This window comes from Macaca fascicularis, chromosome 11, assembly GCF_037993035.2.
Source record: "Macaca fascicularis isolate 582-1 chromosome 11, T2T-MFA8v1.1".
Taxonomy (NCBI): domain Eukaryota; kingdom Metazoa; phylum Chordata; class Mammalia; order Primates; family Cercopithecidae; genus Macaca; species Macaca fascicularis.
The window spans coordinates 19,394,854-19,421,631 of NC_088385.1; the positions used below are offsets into that span (position 1 = coordinate 19,394,854).

The window sequence follows — 26,778 nt, forward strand, 5'->3', positions numbered from 1 at the left end:
GAATCATTTGACAGCTGATATTCAGTAGTAACCAGCGGTCCTGAAAAGACAACTTAAAAGATATTTGAACGCGTGTGTGCGTGTCTTTCTATGTGCTTGTGTGTCCACACGTATAAATAAAGTACTAACCTACTAGTTATCTCTTTTTACTCTCAGCCTGTCAAAAAAACCTGTCAGCTGCAAAGGCGATAAGGGGGGCAGTTAAAAGAAGATACTGGAGCCTTAAGCTTCTTAATGTGCCAAGAATCAATCCCATGAAAGCAAGCAACTTGAAAAAGGGTTATATGTATTTAGGAAATCTCTGAGGCTCCCTTCCTGCTCTGCTCGAGCTGGAGCGAGTGCTCAAGTTTTCTCACCCTAATGACCCCTGAAGCAGCCCTGAGGGATTGCAAAACAAGGCCGTTACACAAGGCAGCTTGCTAATTGAGAAGTTGATCGGGGGTAGAGAAATCCTGCTTTACCACGTTAAGTGTCGAAATCAAGCATGACTAGATTGACGTCGCCAAATCACCGTCAGGAGGCCACTCCACGCCAGGAGCAGCAGGGCTTTTCACACCTGATAGGCCCTCACTCTATCTACATCAAGTCACATTAAGAAAGGAATGTATTACGGAACTGGAGTCCGTGCCCCTCAGAGCATTACTCCACTGCCTAATTGCTGCTTCTCCACTTCCCCGAAGTAACAAATGTGTCCACGTGGACCTGCAGCTTACCTGATCCCTTTGGAAAACCAACCTTCCTCCACCTACTCTGCAGATTTGCTCCATTATAAAAATGCACCACCACCAAGACCCAGAGTAAGTTAGAGGAAGACAGTAGGGTTAGAAATTTTGTATTACATATCTCAATCACATTGATTTAAATCACAGGGACCTTGGAACAATGTATAAACGATGGCTCTTTAAACCTCTTATTTTTAAATGAAGTTGCAGATGCAGGATGTCTGATCAATGAAAACGCCTGTCTCTCGGATAGTGATTTAGACACCACACGGTGTGTAGAGAGGACGGACCTTCTGCTTTTGAACTTTGAGTCCCCAGTCACGGATTTGCTGCTCTCCAACCTAAAATCTCCTGTGACAGATGGCATAATAGATATTCCCAACAGCCCAGACTAGCAGGCTGATATTACTTGGTATTTTTTTCCTATACTCTTTCTGACAGATTCAAAGCACTTAACCAATGTTGTGTTTTAGGTAGGGGATAAAAGGTGACTTAGGAACTTTGCCCCTCTATGTACCACTTTTTAAATTTTAAATCTCAGTTTTCTTACTGACACAATGGAGCTAATTCCTCTCTGTGCTCTGTTAACTACAAGGCACAGAGAGAAGAAAAATGGCTTGTTTCCAACTGCAAAGGATTTATTTGCCATTAGAAAAGAAAGTCTATAAATCTGTAATAGAAAAATTAATCCTTACCATACATTGTGAGAGGTGGTAGGTGGCATCCATTCTGTGAATGGGGAAACAGAAGTATAGAGGTAGCAGTGACATGTCTAAGATCTCATAACCATTAACAGCAGTGATAGAAATCTGGCCGAGTCTATGTGTTCTGATACCTAGAAGGGGGGTCCCTACATAAGGCACCTCCTTTCTTACCCTCAACTGAAGTATGATACATAGTATGACAAACTAGTAACAAAAAGAAACAAACACAAAACACACGAAAGAAAAGGTGTTTTTTTGTTTGTTTTTTTGTTTTTGTTTTACCTAGCGAAACATAACAATCTACGGTATTATGTAACCTAGTACTGACTTCCAAGTTATAATCTAAACTTAACATTATGATGTCTGTCATGTTTTCATAAAAAGCTCCATATTCTCTTTTGCAGCTCAAAATTCATATATAAGCCCATATGAATAAAACCCCACTAAAATGGAAGCTTTGTTTATATTCAAAAATATAGGCATGAGGTCAGTTTCCACACACTAAACGTAATACTGTCTGCGAAGCATTTTTAATGGAAAAAGCAACTAAAAGTCCAAGTCCGCTCTGATAACGATACCTCTGCAAATTAGACAAATTAGTCCAAAGATTTCCCTCTGCTTACATTTTAAAGAAACATCTGAAATCAATATCAATATGAAATTTGGTCAATTATGTAAGGGCTTAGTGTATAAGAGCTAATGTTTATTGAGCCCTGTCTCTTTACCAGACACTGTTTTAAGCATTTCACACAGGTTATCTCATTAATCCTCAGGACAACTGAATGAGGCAGGTGGCGGTTTATTCTTCCATTTTATGGATGAGGAAAATGAGGCATGCAGAATTATGTAAACACCCAGAGTCACATAGATAGATAATAGGAGAGCTGGACTCCAGACACTGAGCCATTTAGGATTTCCCCTCTTGTCTCAAGAGAACAGAAGGAACCTCAGAAGCTATTCACTACTACCTCTTCAAGATCGCTTTTCATGTCCTGACCTGTAGGAAGTGCTAATACATAAAGCTAAATTCTTCAGACTTTCTACTCACCAGGACCTTACAGAGTAAGTCTAGTTCTCCCTACACACAACATCCTTCTCTTCTGCACACTACATTACCCTCCCTCTCCCCATGTTCAAATGCACATAGAAATGAATGTCGGAACATTTGCAAGTCCCTTGAGCCAGGGGTCTTGAACTCACCTTTGAATTTGTCTCCTCTCCTCAGACCCCCAAATCCAGCCCTGCTGCTGTGTTAAAAGGGGATCTGTCCTCTTTTGTCTCAGTAAGCTACTTCTAGTGCGCATCATGGCTTCTCCCTTGCACTCATGCTACAACCTCCCAGCTGAACATCTTTCCACCAGCCTGCCCTGCCCTGCTCTCCGCCTTCCACTCTGCAGCCGGTAGCCTTCTTATAACACAGATCCAACCCATTGATCCTGCTTACAACCTTCCATAGCTCCCCGACTGTATGCAGGATAAATGCAGGGAAGCATGAAAGGTCCATGCTGTCTGTCTTCTTTTCTGTCTTCTATCCCACCACTGAGCCTCACCCCCAATGTGCTCTCTCCTCCCTGGACTCAGCATCTACTTTCACACCTGACGTCCTACCACTCCTGCCTGCTAAGTTCCTACTAAATCTATTCTTCCTGGAAGACTACTGCTGCTTTTCTTCGTATTCAGATCAAATGTCAATGGATCTATGAAGCCTCTCTGATTTCCTTGAGGCAGAAAAAAATAACACACTTCTTTAGACATTCAAGCACTTGTTTTCATATACTACTTCATCTTTCAGAATCTCTATCAGTTATGTACCTGTTTGTATCTTTCTCACTAGATAATAAGCTTCCTGAAAACTTGCGTTCTCCTTTATTCTGCACCTAACACATGTGATGTTCATATGCTCCATAACTGCTGAATTAGAATGTAGGGATATAAATGGAAATTCACATTCTTGCATTGTCCAACTGCATAGACTGCATACAGGGATTTTACTTGTGACCCCTAGATTAGAACCACTTATTTTTAAATGCCATTTTAAATTCAGTGTACAATGGACATAAGACCTGTAGGTGGAAGTCAAAAATAAATTACTTAAAAGCTGTTACAAAGAAATGATTATACCACCCTCCCCATGTTCTTTCTTGAACTATCTATTTTAGAAATAACCCAATAAGGGCAAAGCTGTATGAGTAAAACTACACTGGAAGCTTGCTAGGCAACATCAGAATCTACTTGCTGAAACTCAGCACCAATTCCATCTGTCTTTGATCATACTCAAGATGGCTTAGGTGCCAACACATCAGAATTCTATTATTAGCAGTTGCAGAAAACTTGTGACTGGTAACATCTGTATCCATCAAATCTAGTAATATTTCTTTACCATCATTACCCCATTACTCTAAAGAGTTAACAAACAGCATGATGTTATATACCTAACTTAGGCAGGCAGCTCAGAAGGTGCACCAACATCCACCTGAATTCTGTGAGGAAGCAAACTTTCTTCTTTTTAGGATCATCTCCTAAATTTCCTTTCAGCTTCCAGGTCCATGTCTTATCACAATTCTTCCATGAGGGCCTCCTAAACAAGCTCAGTTATTAAAATCACATTTTCCTAAGTAGTAGGCAATCATTCTTCATTATTTTCATCATAAAGTTTATCATCTTATTGCATTTATTTCAGCATTCCTAAATACGTTATTCTACCCCTCTCCCTCCCCCTACCCTCCAGTCAATATTTATTGAGTACCTAGTATCAGCCAGATTGTCTACTAGATGTTGGATATAATAAAACAAAGAACTTTCCCTGTTCACAAAACGTTTGTGATATAGTTTTGGAAGAGAAAGACAAGTAAGAATAATAACAAACAAACAGAAAGGACATTCTCATCTCATAACAAATCATTCCGCACACATCTAGGGGGAATTTTTTTTCCTTAAGGCACTGATTTCCTCATTTCACTCATCTGTTCAGTAACTTACAATGACTCCATCTCACCCACATAATAATATTCAGGTTGCCCATGATGGTTCTCTGGATCAATTTAACAGGGCCACAGTTCTTTCTAACTTTCTTCTAAATGTGCCACCTAATTATGGTTGCCAGTTTAGGATCGCCAAATATTTCGTGTGACATTTTTAGACTGAAACAATTATCCATTATTTATCAGAAATTTGAGTTTACCTGGGTATCCTGTATTTTATCTGGCAACACTACATCTAATTCCACCATCTCATTTGGAATTAGATGTCCAATGGACTCCAGTCCTCAGTAAGCTACTACTTTCATCAGAAATAAATTCTCTCCTCATCATGGCAATCTCATCTCCTCCCAAAAGTCTTCCCAGGCAACAGAGACTAAGCTTTTCTTTAAACTCAGTTTCATGAAACTTAGAAAATGTTAAGTAACTACCTAAAGTGGCAGTACTGAAATTTTCTCAAATTCATGTATAATGAATGTCTAGGGGAATTCTAAGAGAATGTTTTTCTTCCAAAGCTTGTATAAACTACTCAAGTTTGAGAAAAATTGTATTTTACTTAGCTCTCCTGAACAATATAAATTAAAAATAACTTCCTACTTTTAACTTTTAAACATTCATTGTACATGAATTTGAGAAAATTTCACTACTGCCACTTTAGGTAGTTACTTAACATTTTCTAAGTTTCATGAAACTATGAGTTTACATGCGATGGTGGGAGAAAGGGGAGGGCTCAGGTAGAAAGGATGGAGGAGCAGGGAAGAGAAGAAGTAGTTGCGTTCTCTTTGGAGTAGACGGTCTCTGGTTGGCCCATGCTCAGGTCTGACCTTAGGTCTAAAAGTTTCAAAGTGCTAAAATAAAAATCACATTAAGCCAGGCATCGTGGCTCACGCCTGTAATCCCAGCACTTTGGGAGGCTGAGGCGGGTGGATTACTTGAGGTCAGGAGTTCGAGATCAACCTGGCCAACATGGTGAAACCCCATCTCTACTAAAAATACAAAAATTAGCCAGGAGTGGTAGCATGCACCTGTAATCCCAGTTTCCTGGGAGGTTGAGGCAAGAGAATCCCTTGAACCCAGGAGGTGGAGGTTGCAGTGAGCCGTGATCGAGCCACTGCACTCCAGCCTCGGTGACGAAGCAAGACTCTGTCTCAAACAAAACAAAACAAAACAAAACAAAACAAACAAAACAAACAAAAAAATTAATTCACTAGAAGAATACATTCAAGGATAAATAATTCATAGTTATATACTTAACAAAGTCTCACTTGAAATGAAAAGCAAAAGAAAAAGTTTTTTATTTTAATGAAATATATTGCATTATTAAGGTCTAGTATATTACATTTATACACACTCTTGACAGACTATATCATTGCAAACAGGTGACCTTTTCCAGCCCAAACACTCTCTAGAGCCTAGTTTTTTAAAAAGGCATTGATTATAAAGGTCATAAACTTCCACAGGGATTTTTTTTTTAAGAGAACAACATGTTTTCTCTTCTAGCATTAAATTATATATATATATATGATTTATTTATATAATATATATTATATATTAAATTATACATATATTCCCTTAGATACACATAATTTAGATATTTAGGGTCACCTTCATTAAAGGGTTTGGCTGTTTTCCAGTAGAATTAGGAAACCAAGAACAAGAATTGTCCAAATTTGTTCAGATAATTGAAGAGACCATAAAAGTTTTCCTCTAAAATCTTTCACCTTCTTCATTTGGTTGGTTGCATCCTTGTGGTGTCTTTGCTCTTGTTCCTTCTATTCCTAGTGATCTCAGTAAAACAGAAGTTGCTTTAAAGCATTGATAAAATTCAGATATTGCTAAAAGCAGTGGCATGCACCTGTAGTCTCAGCTACTATGGAGATTGAGATGGGAGGACCACTTGAGCCCAGGAGTTGGAGGCCAGCCTGGACAACATAGAGAGATCCCATCTCCATTAAAAAATAAAAATAACATAGGTGTATATTTTGTTTTAGAATACATGATAAATGATGTCATATTGTATAATATCAGGAGATACATAATATCTGTTATCTATTTGTGACACTTAAATTGATCATGAGATGATAAACTGAACCCGCTTTTGTACAGTTACACCTTTCTCATTGTGACCAGAAAGTACCCTGTGCAATGTTACTTAAATACCAACAGATGCCTGGTCCTCTGTTGGCAATTAAACCTAGTGGGTATAAATAATAATGGATAATCATTATCTCCATCAGTACAGGTTGAAAAATTAGATTATCATGCTATCACTTCTACATTGATTAGCTGGTATTTTTCTGTAAAGTATAGCATTCACTGGTCACTTGGGATCTCTCTATGTTGCCCAGGCTGGCCTCCAACTCCTGGGCTCGAATGGTCCTCCCATCTCAATCTCCATAGTAGCTGAGACTACAGGTGCATGCCACTGCTTCTGGCAATATCAGAATTTTATTAACGCTTTAAAGCAACTTCTATTTTACTGGGAGCACTAGGAATAGAAGGAAGAAGAACAACAACGCCACAAGGATGCAACCAACCAAATGAAGAAGGTGAAAGATTTTAGAGGAAAACTTCTATGGTCTCTTTAATAAGTGAATGTCATGAAAAATGACAACGTTCAAGACTAAGAGAAACTTAATAAACATAACGATCAGATGTAAAGTGAAATCTTGGATTGGATCGTGAGTTGGAAAACCTTTGGAGGACTTTTCTGGGGACAACTAGAGAAATCTGAACAAGGATCAGGTAGTAGATTATATAAAATTCACTAGCCTGGAAAAATGTAGATCATAGTCTAAAAAATTAGGTTACAAAACAGTATATAAATACAACCTCAATTTGATAAAAATACATACACGTGCATAAATACAGGTAGAAAAATATTTGGAATGATGAATAATTAGAGCAAACATTAGTAGGTTCTGGTAGAATCATGGTGCTTTTGTTACTGCATTTTTGCTAATCTCTATTGTTAAAATTTTCACGAAGTTCTTATAGTACTTTTGCAATAAAAACTTTTATTAAATTTAATTATACAAAGAAACAGAATTGACCACCGAGAATTGACCACTGTTAACACTTTGTTTTAAATCTATTATGAATAAGTATATTGTGTATTAGACACACTATATACAACACAGACATTCATTCATCCCTCAAGTTTATGTTTGCTGTGCCATAACTAATGTTTTGATGAAATTGTAGCCTCTAACACATTTTTTCTAATCTATAATTAATCAACATTATAAATAGTTAGGTACAAGAAAACCATTGGTTATCTGGAGAGAAACAAAGGAAGTCCATCACTGCTTGAGTTTGAATGATTGAAAATTCAATTAGGGATGACAGGCCCAATTTATGGGGACCTGGGAGTAAGTCCCTGAAGCCATGTCCTCAGTCACTAAACACTAGAGTACAACTCATGAGGATGGGTTCTGGAGTCACACTGACTGGATATGAAACCTAGCTCTATCACTTGCACCTTGGAAACTTTGACTAAATGACTGAATTACCCTCAGCCTCAGTGCCTTCTTCTCTAAAATGGGTTTAATAATAGTGTAGTTCCCAAGGGCTAGAGGAGATTACATCCATATAGCACTTAGCACAGTACATAATTCATTGAGAATACTTGATAAATAGTACTAAAATATAAGATACATAAAGGCAAATATTTCTGTCCATTTTTTAAACTGCTGGAACCTCAGTTCCTATAACACTACTCATTATAGTAAATCTTCAAGAAATATTTGCCATGATCTGAGTTTCATTCTGTTGACTTTCTTTCACAATGTTAAAACAAACACTCAAAATTCCACTGTTATTAACAGGCTTACCCTCAGCCTCATTGAGATTTTTCTGTGATACTTATCTAGTAGGTAAGAACAGAAAAATAGATGACAGTTTTTTTCAGCAGTTTTCCTTTAAAAAGATTTCTTCATATGAATGCTGAATTCTAAAACATATGTATTTTAATAATTGTATGACTACTCTTTATTAATTTCTTTTCTAACAAGCTATTTTTGGCATAGAATAAAACTGTAAATTTGATTTACTTCTTTATTTAGCTGCTATGCTAAGTGTACCTATTTCTTGAGTTTCTCAATTTTCTGCAGATAAAATAATTATCTTTTTTACTATTTATATGGATTTACTTCATTTTCTTATCTTATTACATTGGCTAGACCCTTTAAAACATTAAATATGAGGGATAATAATGAGTATCCCTGGCTTTTTCTTGACTTTAATGGAAATGACTTTAGTATTTAGCTGTTTTATAAATTGGCAGTTAGGTTTCAGTAAATTTTCTTAATCATATTTAACTGGTTTCCTCCTGTTTCTCTTTAGTTGGAAGTTTTGAAATGGCGGAATTTTATCAATTACCTTTTTGGTACAGACTGCCATAGCCATGGTGTTTCTTCCTTCAGTTTGATAATATAATGAATTAGATTGAGATATGTCCTGGTGTTCATTCTCTGGTGTTCATTCTCTGCATTCTAGAAAATATCTTACTTGTTCCTATAGTGTTATCCATTTTAGACAGTGACAGACTATTTGCTAATAGCTTTCAAGTTTTTATATCTATATTCAAAAATAGCATTTAGTTTTTTATATTTTATATTGTCTTTATCAGGTCAAGGTACTATATTGAGTTATGTTAGTTTTGTATAAGCTACTTTACGTATTTTGAACTTAAGTTTCCTATGTAACACTTAATTGTGGATGCTATGGAAGTTGCTAGATACACATTGCTTAAGCTTGTTGGAGAGTAATGGGCTGTGGGTAGAGACTGAGTCATCACAATATGAGGACGGATTGAAACCATGAGGACAAATAACATCTCCTAGGAGAAATAAGTATAGTACAACAAGATCACTGTTCCTAGGTACAGTCCTTCACTTTTTTAAGTATCTGATGGGGATGAGACGCCCAGAAAAGAATCAGAACTAGGCCGGGCACGGTGGCCCATGCCTGTAATCCCAGTACTTTGGGAGGCCGAGGTGAGTGGATCACCTGAGGTCAGGAGTTTGAGACCAGCCTGGCCAACATGGCGAAACCCCATCTCTACTAAAATTAAAAAATTAGCCAGGAGTGGTGGCATGCACCTGTAATCCCAGCTACTCGGGAGGCTGAAGCAGGAAAATCTCTTGAAGCTGGGAGGCAGAGGTTACAGTGAGCTGAGATTACACCACTGTACTCCAGCCTGGGTAACAGAGTGAGACTCCATCTCAAAAAAAAAAAAAAAAAAGAAGCCAAAAAAACAAAAACAAAAAAACTAAACTATGTAGGGTCACAGCATCCAAGACAGTAGAGAGCTTTTAAAGAGAAGAAATGATCAACACTATTAAAAGAGAAGAGAGACTGTAAGATGATCCCTGATAAAATGCCCATTGGCTTTAGCAGTTGGATGTCAGTAACAGCAGTATCAGCAGAGTGGTGAGAGACAGAAGCCAGATCACAAGTGGGTAAGGAGCGCAAAGGAGGTTGAGGGAGTATGGATGACAACGACAGACTCTTCTTTTTTTTTTTTTTTCCAAAAAAAATAGACAATAGAGGAATTGATAACACTAACATAAATTTGAGGGATAAAGAATATTTTTTTCAGAAGAGAAAAATCTTGAGTACAGCCATATGTTGACAGTCAAGTAATAGCAGAAAAGAAGATACTAAAGACTGAAGGAAAACAAGATACCTCATAAAACGAACACACACAGAATACTGGAGGGAATGGAGCCAAGGACATAAAATTGGCCTTAGAAGGAATAGGAAGACCTCGTTCACATAGATGGGATAAGAGAAATTAAAGATAAATGGAAAAGTAGATAAAATGTAAGAGGCTGATTTATATCAAACCTGATATAAAACATCAGGGAGTATCAATCTGTATGTTATATGCTTGTTTCTAGGAATGCTTAGCCACACTGTAGGAATGGATTAAAAAAGGGTGGCATACCCATGGCAATTTGTTAGACTGGAGAAGAGGTGAAAACTGAGCTAGCACAGGCATGAGAGGAGACACAGACGATGGAAGTGAAGGGGACTTGCCTGATCGACAGTTGGGCTCATACTGGGCAGGAAAGATAGAAGCCTCAAAGATTTGACCAAATTAGGAGAAAAAACATGACAGGAGAACTGAATGTCTGAAATCAAAGATCAGTGCTATTACAAGTGAAACAGGACTACAGTGTGGAGTTTAAGATTTCTCAGATGAAATACTTTTCCATAAGGAAAAGACACTGTATATAATTCTGGGATGGTGCGCTGATGTTCAGTAGGGTCCAGGAGGTTCAACAAGTTAGGGCTTGGTTTCAAATGAGTCAGCTCTAAGCCTTTTAGAATCTCCTAGAATTATGGTAAGAGGGAAATGACAGCAGTGAGAAGGGGTAAAATGTAGTATGATTGGATGTATGAGTTTTGCTGGAAGATGCATTTTTTATTAGTGAGTGGGGAGAGTTGTGTGTATTTAAGACTGCCAGTTTCTCCTCTTGGCTTCATGGAATGTGGGATTTACATGAGTATGTAGTACCTTGCCCCTGTTGACAGCTGACAGAAAAGTTGCCTCCTTAAAGGAGAGGCAAGTTTCAGGTAAGGTAACAGATGAAATTCAGTTAAAACAGTATTTGGATGGGAAAAGCATCTGGCCAAAAGATTGTGGACATAGCAAAAGTTACTGACAAGGACATGATGTTTCTGGAGGACCCAGTGGAAAAGTGTTGAGTGAAGGTAACAGCAGAAATATACAGAGAATGAGGAAAGGAATGGAAACAAGAGAAGTTTTAGATTAACATTGGTGAGTGGAGGAGTGGTGGGGGCGGATTTGCCTTGCATTCAGGAATGGAAAATTATCAGGTTAAGAGGCCTGTTTAGAGGTGGGCGGCCTCAAATGTCTTAGATCTGGCATAGTGAGGGTCCCAGAAAACATCCCACTTAAGTCCAAACAAATTGTAATGGCTGCCATGAAGTTCAAGAAACAGCAAGAGATTTCTTTTCTCAGGACGGGCAGCTTCTCGCTTCACAAAGCAGAGCCAAGGTTCCTTGTTAGGCTGAAAGCTCCCAGGAGATTTCTAAAGCAGGAGTAAAACTGGTGTACATTGGATGAAGGGCTGGGATCCCCTCTTCAAGAATTCAGGATGCGAGGAAACATTTTCAAACACCTTAGCAAACTGTACATATTAAAGGGCCTGATCAGTTATCTGAAACTAGAATTCTATGATTCTGACCGAAAAGTTACATACTAGTAGCTGTGTACCACATGAGAATTAGTTGCCAATGTCTTATATTAAAGAGATTTTACTGAAATATCTAGAAAAAAAATGTGGTTTATCCAGAAAAATCAGCCACATTAGGCCCACATTCGTACAGTGTGCTGGAATTAAGTCATGTCTTCCCCCTTTGGGTGGGGCATGCAAGCCCCAGTTCACAACATTATTTTTCCTGCCAGACCCTGGAACCTGGAGGCATTTGAGTTTGTAATTCCTGTCTTAGCCCTTGACAAGATAAATAATTCAGCCTATTTTATTTACATTCAAGTATCATGGTAGAAAACAAGTTATTGATTACTGCGTCAAGAAAAAGGATTTGCATATTTGTGTATATATTTTTAAAAAGTAGATTAACTTTATGCTAAACAATCACTTGGCTACAAAGATTAATATTAACCTATACTAAAGGTTATATTTGCTACCATCTTCATCCTACATAGTGAGCATCAATGTTGTTTCAAATATTGTTCCCAAATATTATTCAAATTCACCTAATTTTACATCTAATTGCAGATTAGAAAACTCATTGCATCACAATCTCCCGTTTCACTCAGCTATCTGAGCAGCTCTCATGCATCAGGCCCTATGTTCCCACCTGTATTTTCTTTCCGTTGAAGTCCACCCATTCCAATTATTTAAGTGATTTCATTTGAATGATGCCAAAAATAATCCTCAGGTGATGTAAACAGCTCCAAATATAATAATAAAAAGGAAAATACGGGTGAGAAATTACAAAAGTCTGGAGAATCAATTAACATATACACTTCTAAACAATTGTTAGAAAATAAGTTTGATCTGGGCTTCCCAGGAAACAAAGAAAAGAGGGAAAATATAAACAAGTACATGATTCACAGGCCCAAGAAAAACATCATTTAATCATTTATAGTCTCAGAAATCTTGCTTATTTCTAAGATCCGGGCGAAATTTCACCAGTGAGGCAGGAGGACATTGTGTGATACAGTAAACAAAGTCCCCAGTAGCATCCTTAGGACACTGATGTTTTTGCAGCTGTTAATGAAAATCTTCAACACAGGAAAACAGCAAAACCTTGATGTATAATTCTGTAAAACTTTTTGAGGGGCCAAAACAATAGGGGTCAAGATCAAAGACACAGGGAAGGATAAATTAAAAACTATCAGAAGGAATAGTTTAACATCCAGTTTTTCAGGTAATCTGCCATACATACTATTTCCTTCAGATGACTCCTTAAAAAGTTAGAATGGAAAAGCAGCATTTGAAGTTGTAATCTCTGGCAAGAACACACGGAGTGCTAAGATGTCATGATACGATGAATTCCACATACGGAACAACGAACAAACAACTAAAACACGTGCTTGAATGGAGAACCGCTGCATGGCTGCGGTAAGGAGAGCGGAGGATCCTAATCTTCCACAGCAAGCCTTTCTGGGTGTCCTCCAACACACAGCTGAATCACGGAGGCTCTGGACAATGCGTGTAGACAAATCTCACACTAAGCATTATCTTCTACATCCACAGAAAAAAATCTGTTGTAAAATATTGTCAGATTCAGGCCAACTGAATTCTGGAGGACGTCTGCAAAGACACTGCATTTCATCTTTGGACGTCCTTTCTTGGCAGGACCACTTGCCTCCCAAAGCCTGTCCTAGGATGTGACAATAAGGCTATACCGTCAGGGTACAGAATTCAAGATATACATCTTTTGACTCCCCCATCGCAGAAGATGGTATTTTCCATTTCTCTGGTACTCGAGCTAAGCTCCTGTGGCTCAGATTATTTATTACATTACTTTTGTAACCTTTCTCCCGAAGGAACATGTAAGCCATACACAGTTGGCATCAAATATTACCGGATGACAGATTTGTTGTTAAAATGTAAAATTAGACAATACATCTCATCTAAATTCATGGAATTCTCCCCTCTAATAATAGAGTCATGTGATAGCTTAAAAACACATGCTTTATCATCATTCAGTAGCAGTTTATTCATTAGAACATTCTGTACTCCTCTAAAAATCCAACATATCTCATCACATCTCATATTTGGTTATTTTCCTTCTCAAAAGGTCTTGTTACAAATCTAAAGCATTTAACTACCAAACTATGCCCACAAGGGTACTTGGACAATGGCTTACATCTCAAATTACAGCAATCTCAATATATTGCTGGTGCCCTGTCAATCTCAAATATATTCATAAGCTACACACACAAAAATGAAATGAACAAAGTGATTCAGATTAAACAGCTCTGACTACCTATTTTAAGAAAATCACTGGGTGTGCCTAGGATCCAATGCTAACAATTTGTTACGCACTGCAGTGTTACAGCTTTCTAAATGGTAAGTAACTGTTTAAAAATTCCAAGGCATTCTTAAAATGTTTCACTTAAACATTTCTGCAATAAAATCTTATTGAACTGTTGCTTTCATTAATTTTCTACAGACTGGAGAGCAAGAAAGTCGAGTTCGATTTTTTTTTTCTTTTAACTTTGCCTACTACTAGCAAATAAACTGTGCTTCTTTTTTTAAATAAACCCCTGGCCTTGAGTTTTGGCCCCTTAATAGTAGCCTACATGGTTGACTACCCTTGGTGTTAAATTTTCTTAAATTGTATTTCTGTCAGTGTATCATTTTTTTAAGCGATGGACCCTATAATAGCAAGCACTGGTCTGTCAGGAGTGCATTTTAACAGCACGACACAAGTATTTTTCACTACAGGAGACAAACAATGATATGTATTACATGCAGTAAACACTGCCTTTGGTACACAGGGTTCTCTTAGCATTTATCTGTCTAAAATCTCACTGTGTCCTGAATGGGGGGTTTCAGGGAGAGCGAGAGGAACCTTGTCTCATATTAATGTTGCCAGTAGCTATGGTATAGCATTAGAAAAAGTCCACAAGCATTGCTACATTTCTCCTGAAAGAAAACCTGGATTTAATTTTAAATGAACAAAACAAGGAATATTAATTCATGCTTAAAAAGTCCCTTTCTTTCAGATAATTACCCCATCTTTCTCTTATGAATTCTTTCCTAAGCTTTGGCATTTTCCCCCTTTTATTCACAAGTATCATTACCAAACAACTTTCAATTAAACATAAAAAGCTGCTAAGACAGGCCTGGCACGGTGGCTCATGCCTGTAATCCCAGCACTTTGGGAGGCCAAGGCGGGTGGATCACCTGAGGTCGGGAGTTCAAGACTAGCCTGACCAACAAGGAGAAACCCTGTCTCTACTAAAAATACAAAATTAGCCAGGCATGGTGGCGCATGCCTGTAATACCAGCTACTCGAGAGGCTGAGGCAGGAGAATCGCTTGAACTCAGAAGGCGGAGGTTGCAGGGAGCCGAGATCGCGCCATTGCACTCCAGCCTGGGCAAAAAGAGCGAAATTCCGTCACAAAAACAAACAAACAAACAAACAAACAAAAACCTACTAAGACATAGTGCTCTCCAAATTTAAGGTACAATACTCCAAGAAATGCTTAAAAAATTATTAGCATTTCCATGCAATTTCTACTTTTTCCTTTAAACATTGTTTTCATGATTTTTAAAATGTATAATGAAGTATTTAGAATTTATAAATATATACAAATTGAAGGTGTGCACTTAAATTTCTTTAAGAATAAAGATATATATAATCAAATTGTTTGGAGAACACTGTGAAAAATAATATGAGTAAAAAAAGTTGGTATTCAATTTCCTTGCCACCTGAGAAAAAGATGCAAAATCAACACTATAAAGAAAACCTAAAACCACCTAAAATTTTATAATATAATTCTACTCTACGGAATATTAAATATAATGCTTTACAAGGCCATAGAACTTTTACAAGCTAAAATAGGGAGAGCATGGGCATATAAGATATTTTAGAAAAATCACCTCAGTTACAAAGGAAATAGAATTTTCAGTAATTCTCCCAAAGATCCAAATTCATCCTAATTTATATAAAGCACACTACAATCTTAATTTAACAATCCATTCCAAATTCCAATAATCTCCAGTGTTGAGAATTTCTTCCCATACAGTCTAAAGTGCATGTATTTAGACATTTCTCCACCCATCTCCTTTGTACATGAAAAGTTGGTAAACGATCTTATTATACTAGTAGCCTTTCATATTCTTCATTATTAATCACTCTTAAACCTCATCTAAATCTGTTTCTTTAATCTTCTCCTCATGTTTAATTTCTCCCTTATCTTCGTAACTCAGTGCCATTCTCCCTTCGTAACAACAGAAGCTGACATCAGAGGAGTATCAGCCAATGTGTACCGCTCTTTCCCTACTGTGTTCCACTGTCACCCCTAACTATTTTATGAATAGGATTCCTGTTTGTAGAGAAGAAAACAGACTCAGAGAAGTTGAGTAAGTTGCCTAGGAACGTGAAGCTGGGGTGTAGCAGAAGGGGGCCGATGTCAGATCTGGATACTTCGCCATGATGCTACCTGACATGCCTCTAAGATCTAGGAATTAGATGTAACCTCACCCAGTTTGGAAGGTATTAGGGAAGTGACAAGAACTCATGTAACTTTTTATTTTTTTAATGAAGTGATATTCACAGAAGATTAAAACAACAGTAGATGAATGCATCCTAATAGGAATACATGAGTTATCTGCCACCGATGATCATTGAGGGAGGAGGGGCAATACCTAATGTAGTAGAATAATGAGAAACACACGGTGAGACATTTAAAATATACTGCACATATTACTATGAGTGCAGTATCAGCTTACGGCTTTGCTTTTACTTATGACTTCACAGTAAAAAATTAGGTTGTAGTGCAGATGAAAGGCTCCATATAAATTAGGAAGGAAAAATTTAAGAATAATTAATTTAAAATCTCCAGAAAAATTATATCTTTTTTACGTTGCTGCAGAAATCAAGAGCTAACCAAGAAGACAAAGCATGTAACATATTTAATCAAATAAGCACATGATCTCTATCATAAAGAGAGTGGTTTGTTTAGTAACTATCACTGACAAGATTATTTCAGATTATTTAAACACCCAGCAAACTATCAGGTCAAGATCAAGCAACTTTTCTTTAAGATCAAGCTCCAATTGATCTGCCTTGGAAGACGAGGATCACAAAGTGATTAGGAATACGGGTTCCTCAACTCAATCTGGACAAGAAAAGCATCTGCCAGGAAGAACAGGGGGACTGTTAGAAATTGTAACAGAAAAAAGCCCCCAAGAGGCAGACCACAGTAGGAATTAAGCCTTGTAAAGCTCTTTGGCTACTATCTCTGTCTAGCTTTCTGGAGAGTATGTGTTGGATTTTTTGTGTATGAAGTATAAATGCCACCGTTTCTGAAAGCCCACCCATTCATCCTGTACCTCCTTGTAAGATTCAAAGCACACTTGCACAGCTTCTTAGCCAAGTACCCACGAAGACATCCCAGCCCATTTTATAAATATAAATACAAGCTCGAGAACTTTGATTTGTACCCAAAGTTTAAACTTAAACATTTTTAAGAGACACTTTGTACATACAAATCCCACTGTTATAAATAGAAATTAATACTAAATTTTGGCTTTGAGGATTATGCTTAGCTCTTCTTGAAGTGAAACTAACATTAGTGAGCTAGGATTAAGGTTAGTGGGTTAGGTTAGTGGTGAGAAATATAAGCATAAACAAACTTTCATGTAACATTTGTCTCATCAAGAATGTAATTCACTAAATTGTTTTAAATAATAATATGTCTTTAATGTATCTTCTTTAAGTGCTGGATTTAGAAACATTTATCATAACTAGAGCAAATATGTTATCTTAAATGTTTTATAACTAGAAGACAATTAAATAGGGCTTGACTTGACTTTTAAAAAGTGAAAAAAAGACAAGAAAATCACCCCTCAGACCTAGAATAGCTGACTTCAAGAGTAGAAAATTAATGGCCTTTGAAAAAATCTACATCTTTGCAATTTGTATTACCTAAGAATTAAAAAAAAAATCAGTATCATTGTGATCAGGACAGTTTGATAACATCTTTGGCCAAGATGTTACTCTCATAAATGCTGCGTTGGCAGTCCTAGTTCATCAATATAGGCATTTCCTTGTATTTCACATTGAAATACTATGATGTATAGATATTCCACTTGCCATATTAATAGATGAATGTAGATACATCACTTTAAAATCAAACATGCGACTATATCATCCCCCTTAGATTGGCAACAGATTTTCAGGTGACCAAATCCAGAGGCCTATTTTCAAATTCATATTTCACAATTATCACTTAATCACACAGGGTCATCAATAGGCCCAAATAAAAAGACATTCAAAAAAACTTCCAGTAAATAATAAATGAAAAATAATCTCATTCAATTCAGCAGATGAGTTCTATAATCCCAAATGAAATTGATTTCACAACTGCCTCATTGAATAAGCTTTATAATGGTTTTCAAATCGAAGTATTATCACTTTTCTAGGGGACATTTAGAAATGTATATGGGGCATTCTTGGTTGCAACAGTGATAGGTGATACCATAGACCTACACAGTGGCTACCCCTCATTCTCGCCCCTCCTGCTCTCACACACCCCAGCTGCACTATCTGTGATGTCCTTCAAACGTTATGAGAAAAACTCCCACCTCAGGGCCTTTGTACTGGATGTTCCTGAACCCAGAATGTCCTTCCCATACATGACCATGGCTAGCTCTTTCACTTTCATCAGGTCATTACTCAAGCCACCATCTCAGTGAGGCTGTCTGCACCTCCTCCACACGAACCAAAATTCTACAAACCTCTTGTACTGCTTCATTTTCTCCTCATTGTGTTTATCATCTCTTCATGCCCTATACTTATCTTGTTGATTATCTATTTCCCCTAAGTAGAATATAAATTCTACAAGGGGAGCAGGTATTTTTGTGTTTTATTTAGTGCTGTATGTCAAGGCATTTGACAGTATCTAGAATATACAGAATAATCACATTTCTTGAATGAAAAAAATGGGAATGGGGATGATTCAGTGTTTTGCAAGAGATATCCATTGTACAAGGAATGATAAGCATTTTGCAGGGGGTGTCAATTATTGATAACTTACTGATATCTGTGATAAGAGATGGAATAATACAAATAGCGTGAAAGTTACAAGCTAAGTCTGTCTTGCTCTGCACCCAAAAGATAACCCATAAAGCTCAAAGCTCAGCTTTTATAAGAGGACCACTGGCTTACGAAATAATTTTTACAAAGTCCAGATATAACCTCCCTTCTTCAGAAGTTTTTCTAATCTTTCCTGATCATACCAAAAAATCTTGTCATTCTCTATATTGGTTCCATGGGACTTAATTGGAGTGAAACTCTTTCTACACTCTACTTAGTTATTTGACAATAATAGTGACTATGTTTATCGGGTGTAGAAAATTTGAAAAATAACTTGCTCTTAAGTTCTTTCCAATTTTCCCAGACTGGATAGCTCATTCTTCACAAAAGAAAATATTTATAACTTTGTACTTTATATATTATAAAAAATTAATTAGAAATATAGTATTTCACATTCATTATTTATAAGAATGAAGTATTGGCACTCAAATATTTGTCAAGTGACTAAAGGTTTCATTGTAAAACTGTTAAAGAGATAGCAAAGCAAGCAATCACACACGTAAACCCCAGTGCTGCCTCTCAGCAAGGGTGTACTGTGAAAGAAGAGATTCTTCTAGCTCAGAACCTTTCTGATATTTTTCCTAATAAATGGTCACAGAAAATACTGGTTTATAAATTTGAAGGCAATGCAATTACTTATAATTTCTTTGTATCTCCCAAAGTACAAACGTTCCTCAGTGGATATTCACATGCAATATTTATGGACTCTAAAATTATATTCACAGTATAGGTGAGCATCTCACCTGTAAAATGCAAATAACCTGCTCACTGAAACGAATACTTGCATGAAGTTATGACTGCTTTTTCCATTCACTTCCCTTACTCCTATCCACCCAGGTAAAGGAACAGGTACTAAATCACTCATGTTACCATCTTTATACATAGATATTGGTAAGAATATATTTTTATTGAGCAGTTGATAAACAAAAAATAAGTGGTATGCTCCATGTTGTAAGGTATTTTAAAATGTAACAGTCTTGATTCTTCTAGTTTTTGGTGAAATGTGAGCAGTATGTCAAAAAACATTATCCTAGAGATGGAAAATTAAAAAAAAATTAAAAATAATTACTAAAGAGATTTCAGAATCTTTTAAAAACAAAAAGAATAAAATAATTTCAAAAACAGGTAAATACGCATCTCTGTTAGAACTGCTAAAATAAAAACATGACATTGTTCTGAAAGTTTTAGAAACTAGGAGTAAAGTAATGACAGCTAAAATTAGCTTTTCTCTCTTGTTGCTTGTTGGGATCCCACAGCATAAATGAGACAGGAATTAATTTTTTCTCTGTGGTATCTGGATTACTGGTAAACATTAGGATTAGCGCATTTTATGAAGTTCCATGCCTGCTTACTAGTCCTTGTCATATCTGATATTTATGTTTACTAAAATTGATTTTCTCTTTTTATTAATAGGATGGGTTTAATGTGGACGATGCCTCACTGCATTAGTAATAACAATTTTACTTAAATTATTGCTTTGGTGTGCTCTTCTGCAAATACTCTTTCCATTCCTAAGAGTCTTTTATTTTCCCAGTAGCCCAGTTGGAGAGTTTTTAATATTAAATTGAATCATAACAACACATGCTGATTAGAGTCTAACTTAATACATGCAGCTCAATGTTAATTTTCCAACTTCAAATCAGGGATCTGACTATTCTAAGATGATTATTCATCTCAAGTGTGATTTCATTTTAAACTTGTAAAGCCCACAACTAGAGATTTTTGCATCAGAAAACACTAACATGATAGCGCAAAGGAATTCGGCGAAAAGAGAATCATTACATAACTACAAAAATACTGTGAAGAAGAAAATGGTTTATCAAGAAGATTTCATAATACAGCGCAGAAGCAAAAAATGGCACAAGCAAATGCACAGTTGGCTGATGTAGTTTGTGAAGATAGGAAACATGTTTGATTACTATAATAAGAGGATATGCTTAGGTCCTAATTCCTTTAGAGAAAAGTTATCCATTAATACTGATAATAAAGGGGGGAAAATGTTTTAAAGTTAGAAATGAAAATCTAAGTGCCACATTTCTTGCTTCACAGTACAAACTTCTACTTCCAAATAAGCTTCTTGTAAGCACCTTGAAAAGGGAAATACATGGTTAATCATCAAAACAAGTATATTATGATAGTAAAAACAGTACTAGAACAGGCAGTATCAAACTCCATCAGAGCTAAAAAAAACAGAATTAGATCATTAAAATCACAAGGAAATAAATTTAGGCATTCTGTAGTTTTACAAAAGTTATCTTACATCTTAGACTGATTAATATCCTATAAGAATAAATGAGTGCTATAGTTTGCAATACTAATGAATTAGCTGGTGTCAAGTGTTTGAATTTTACAAGTTTTAAAGCTTACCAAGCTATGGTGATTTGTTGGCTAAAGTCAATGATGACAAAAGGTAATGGCCATTCTAAGGTTACTTAGATTCCAATCTCTGTATGTGCAGCATGTATACATATATATAGATCCATACCTCTTCAAATGCTTAACAAGAGGAAGTGCCATGTATCAGCAGAAGTAATCATATACATAAACCAATTTTTATAAGCCAATTAAACAAAAAATAAAAGAGAAAGAAAAAGGCCATTTATAGAGACATGGCGAATACAAATGCAGTTTTATAAAAATACCTAGCAAATGGAACAAAGTGTTGCTCTTTTTATTTTTATTCCCTTTGTTTTCCAGATCTTGTCCAGCATTTACACTTCGTATATTGTATTTTTTATTGATAAAGTGAGAAACATTGGCTATTTTTTTCAGAAGATGGGATGAGGATGCAGTACATGACTTTGAATAATAGAAGACATTCTAATATGAATTGGAAAAATGTTTTCAAACCAAACACCAAAATAAGACTTCAATGCCTCACAGTGTAATGAAGGGACATGCAATGGTCATTTAGGTTGGTGCAATTCTTTTTTTAGGCTATTTCATTTTTATGTGAGGCAGAAAACGGAACTACATAATACATTTCTACAATTTATATATTCATCAAAACCATTTACAAAATTACCACTTTCAGCATATTTTAAAAATGAGATTCCTTAACAAATTATGTTTATGCAGTCAAAACACACCATTAAAATTTATTATTAGTCACTTAATGGAAGTTAATGGTGAGTTTACAAATGAAGTGCTGGCTTACTTTGATATAGTCTAAGAGTAACCAAAAATAGAAATTATTTCCCAGAATTCTATGTATTTATATAGTGCAAAATAAGCAATTTTAGCAATTCTCAAATGTAGGTTTTTCCAGATGCATTTAATCCTAAATATACTTGTAGAAACAGAATATTTTTCTGCTAAGTCAGGTATGTCTAACTTATCCATCTTATGTGTAAAAACTATCCTGACTGAAATATTTCATACTTATTAAAAGATAAAAAACTGTAAAGATATAGAAACATTATAAAATATTTTTAATACTCTGGGGGGTGGTGAAATTTCCAGTGAAAATAGCTCAAGTCTACAAAACAAACTAAAACAAAAAGCCACATAACCAAAATAATTATATTAGTAAATACTCATTTACTGAAAATGAATGCATTATAGAATTAAGGATAGAAAGATACTGTAGATGAATTTACCAATGAGAAGAAATTCTGTGTGTGCAGTAAATATTTTTAATAGAAGTCGTTTGGGAGCAGTTGTTGCTCAGGAAGTCTAGTGTGGATCCACCTAATATTTTCCAGAGTGAGGGGCACTGTTCTGAAGTATTATAAAAAAAAATTATCACTCCTGATTTGTATTGGTTCAGGAGTGGTATAAACACTAAAATGTTTAAAACAGAATTCTATAATGCTTTTCTACAATAAAGGGAAAAATGAACTTAAAATTGTAACTTTTTATAAAGCTGCAAATAAGATAATTTATAAGCAATATAACAGTATTTTTTAACAGATATGGAGTTCAATATGCTCATATGTGAAAATATTTCATAATACTAAAATTAACTTAGACATTTAAATATGATAAAAATTATAACAATAATATAGTGTTTAAAAGCTCAAATGAAGCTTACAGAAGTAAAACTTATTTGTAGAATTCCATTTGATATAAAAGCTTATGCTTTCAGAATTTAGAACAGTAAAAAGTGATTTTTCAAATAAGAATACATTGCTTTCCTGCAAAAATACTTCCAAATGATTAATATTAAATAGATGACAATGAAAGGAAAAAGAATGAATATTGTTTCCAACATTAAAAAAGCATCTGTGTTATAAATTGCCAGATAAAACAATATTAACAACATATTCCTATTTACCTTCACACTTATAATTATGTACCAATTTAAAGTTGACCTTACATAAAAATTTAGAAGCACTAGGTTTGATCAGTGTGAGATAAAGTTACAGCTAGATTTACACTCTATGTGGCATTTTATTTTTATTTTCTCTTTTAGAGTTATTATATTATTATATTAAAGCATATAAAATTTGTAGTCAGCATAGCAAGCTTCAAATCATTTTAGTTAATTAGCAACTATGGTGAAGCATGAAGCATCACTCTTTCCCAGTAGTTTCATTTTAAACAAATCATCCTCACATATAAAAATAGCAAATTGCATTAAATTTTATATAAGACATTTTACAGCTTCTTATATAGGAAAAGCTATAAGCAGCTTCCATGGCACATACCACAGCAAACAGCTTTGAATAAACTCTGGCAAGATATCATTCATAGAGATACAAGACACATACAGCCTACATCAACTTAATGCTTAAAGCATGTCACAAAAAGTTGCAGGTTCAAAGAAAGAACAACAAAAAATTGCCCAGAAGTTGAATTCTGGTTACACTCTGACATCCTTTATTGCCTTCAAGTTGAAAAAGAAAGTATTTTGGTATTTCTCCTAGTTCTATTTAATGCTTGCTGCAAAACATTAAATAAAAGCATGTAGAATTCCTAATTCTAAAATGCTGATTATGTTTTGGCTGGCTACTTTATTCCTATTTTTCAAACTGAAATAAGGCTGATAGATCGCAGTGATAAGAGTCCTTAAACATCATCACTATAACTTTGCTATTTTTACACAGTCATTTTTAATCTACTTTAGACAGTATCAATTTTAAGCTCCAACTTAAAGTACAAAGACACTTCCATATCTAATTTGTCATAAGTTAATCTTTAAAAAATAAAAATAATTATAAATGCATTGGATAGATTTTTAACAGATACATTTCTTGTTCTGCCTGGCATATAAATATTGACTGGGTAGACTTCATAATTTCAGTCAGAAACATGTTAGAGGAAGTTTTAAAAAGTCAGTCCTTCTCTTTCTTTAGCTAATGAGTTTCCAAAGGAGGAAAGCAATCCCACAAATGGGCAAATTCTGCCTCATCAGATATGTACATTTTATGTTCCACAGCTAAATGAATGATATGCCACTCCAGTTCTGGAAAGTGAAAAAAATTCCACTGTTAAGATTTGATACTTAGTGTACAAACCGTGGAAGATTTTTCTTTCTTTTTCTCTTAAATATAGCTACTAGTGCCATAAAGGAGAAATAAATGGAAAGACATAAAATTTTCCATAATAATAGTTTCTATAACCCTTAAGAAAATATCTTACAGTCTAAATGATTATATTTTCATATTATTTAATATCTCAAATCATCATTCAAAGAACTTACAAGTCACATCATCATTATCACTACTCCAAGTAACACAAATAAAACACAAATCTTTAAGACTCACTGCTCATAATTAGAAATGTTTCTTTCTGTTTATGGAGGGAGAAGTGTTTTAAGAAGCTAGATGTAATTGGCAAAAATATTTTACTTTTCATTGTATGTGAAAAATTATCTGGCCCAGGACAATACTTGTAACCAACAATTTATGTGGACAGGCAAATTACTATTTTATTACTTTACTTATTCTTACTTATGTTCTTAATAATTTAGACATGAAATATAAATACGTAAGCTATTTATGTTCAGTTTCGTGCCTCAGAGAAATTATATAATATCCAAGGGCCAAAAATAAAACAACTTTTAAAATAGAACTTAAAGTATGCTGAATTTGGAGGAAAATGAGAAAAATTACTTTTAAAGCTCAGGAAACTAACCACAGAATATTACTTGTTCACTGATTATATTACAGATTCTATGTAATTAAATAAATAATTAGATAGGAAAAATTTTAGGTGTACCTCCCTTTTTCCTTTAGCTAATTTCACCCATTGCCTGAAATCATGCCTCTCATACAGTAAGCATTTAATAAACAGTTTTGGACAACTATTTATACATAATCAAAGAAATTAATTTGTAAATAAAATCTGCTTGACTGTATTTGTTGATTTAACATACAGAATCAGACTATTTTAATTTGCCAGTCAGAGACATATGCTGTTGAACATCTACACAATTTCACTGAGACACATGCTTTCCACATAAAACTAAATACCACATCTGCGGCATAATCTATAACACGTAACACAGTGTTTTACACACACCAATTCTCCATTTCACTTCTGCAATTTTAAGTGTTGATGAAGTTGCCAAATAAGTCACATTATATACAACAAACCTTCAGTTTAAATAAGGGATAAGATTGCTGTTAACAACTTAGTTTGAAATGTTAACAACCCTTAGGCTGTTAACATAACAACTGGCCATTAATGTGGTAATGACCAATTTAAGAGGAAATTGTACTCTGAGAAATGAATATATTGGCAATCAGGACCAGAGTTGATATTGGAAATAATATTATATACGTTTAATAAGTTAACTAGCATTAAAAGTTTGAGCCTATCAGAGGGTAACTAAAAGTTATTCTACAAAAAGCCACATACACTCTTATAGAGATATAAAAACTTCTGATATGAAAACTATTTTTGATAAATGCATTTTAGCAAAACACTTGAGACTATTAAATACCAGTTTAAAATCATACATTTTTACTACCACAAGGAAAAATAAAACAAAACAAGTCTAAGATTACTGTCTCTGCTCAATACTATGCTGACAGCTACAAAGCATGTTATACTCACAATATAGGTATTTCCTTGGCAAATTTTTATTTTTGGTTTTCAAAAATCCCAGATATTTCAGTGGACATTCTTTCCAGTTTACTTAATTTTTGTCCTTTGGTTTATTAAAAAAGCTTAACATTGCCTGGGCTATATAAATTCCTTATTTGAAATGGTAACATAAATCCACTTGAGATACTGAAATTACAAACAAATGTAAAAGTCAAAAGGAATCAAAAAGCTATGACTATTGGTTAGTACCGATGAAGCAAACTAAAAAGCAGTATTAAATCACTAAAAGCAAATACAAATGCTTTATGTGGAAATGAGGCTCTAATTCACAACGAGCAGAAGAGAAATTTTTATTTCAAAGAGAAGAGTTCAAAGACTGGGGAGTTCTAAAAGAATGAACATTATACATTAATTTTGATTAGTTGTGCCAACACAATGAGGGAAATCCTGGCTGGAGAGAGTGACTTCTCATTGTTGGCACCTTGCATGTGTTTTACGCACTTGGAACACAGAGAACTAGTAACAAGTGGTCATAATTAGTCAGGAGGCTGTCAGACGAGGCCGTCCTAAGAGCGAGAAAGAGTAGAATCTGATAAACAGTACTGCTTTCACCCTCTTGTAACTATCATTAATCAAATGATATATTTTTATATCTAAAGATTGGATCTGACTGAAAATAGCTGAATTATATACTAAGAAGGACCAGATTGCCTAGAAAACACCTACCAAAAGACCAAGGTACTAAAGGAGTTACCGTTGATTGATACATTTTGTCATAAGGGAAAAATTCCAAATAAATCACTTAACGTCAAACCAGAAAAATGATTAATTGTATTAAATATGAAAACCCCAATGATGCCATATATCATTTCTCTAATTTGATAGATCCTACTTTATTAATATAAGTAATTTTCAGCTGAAGTAAGTCGCAAAGTTGTCTGAAAAGCAAAATAATTTTTCCTCAGCAGAAGTTCTGTGTTGAGTACTTAATGCTAGAAAACAAAAACTTTAGTCGGCTTCATAGCTTCATAACCAAGAACACCTGCC

General features: G+C 35.2%; 1 protein-coding gene across 18 annotated transcripts in view; it reads right to left on the bottom strand.

Moving 5' to 3' along the window:
* LMO3 (LIM domain only 3) overlaps window positions 1–26,778 on the bottom strand; it is a 62,555-nt gene that overhangs the window by 24,968 nt on the left and 10,809 nt on the right. The window lies entirely within an intron of this gene.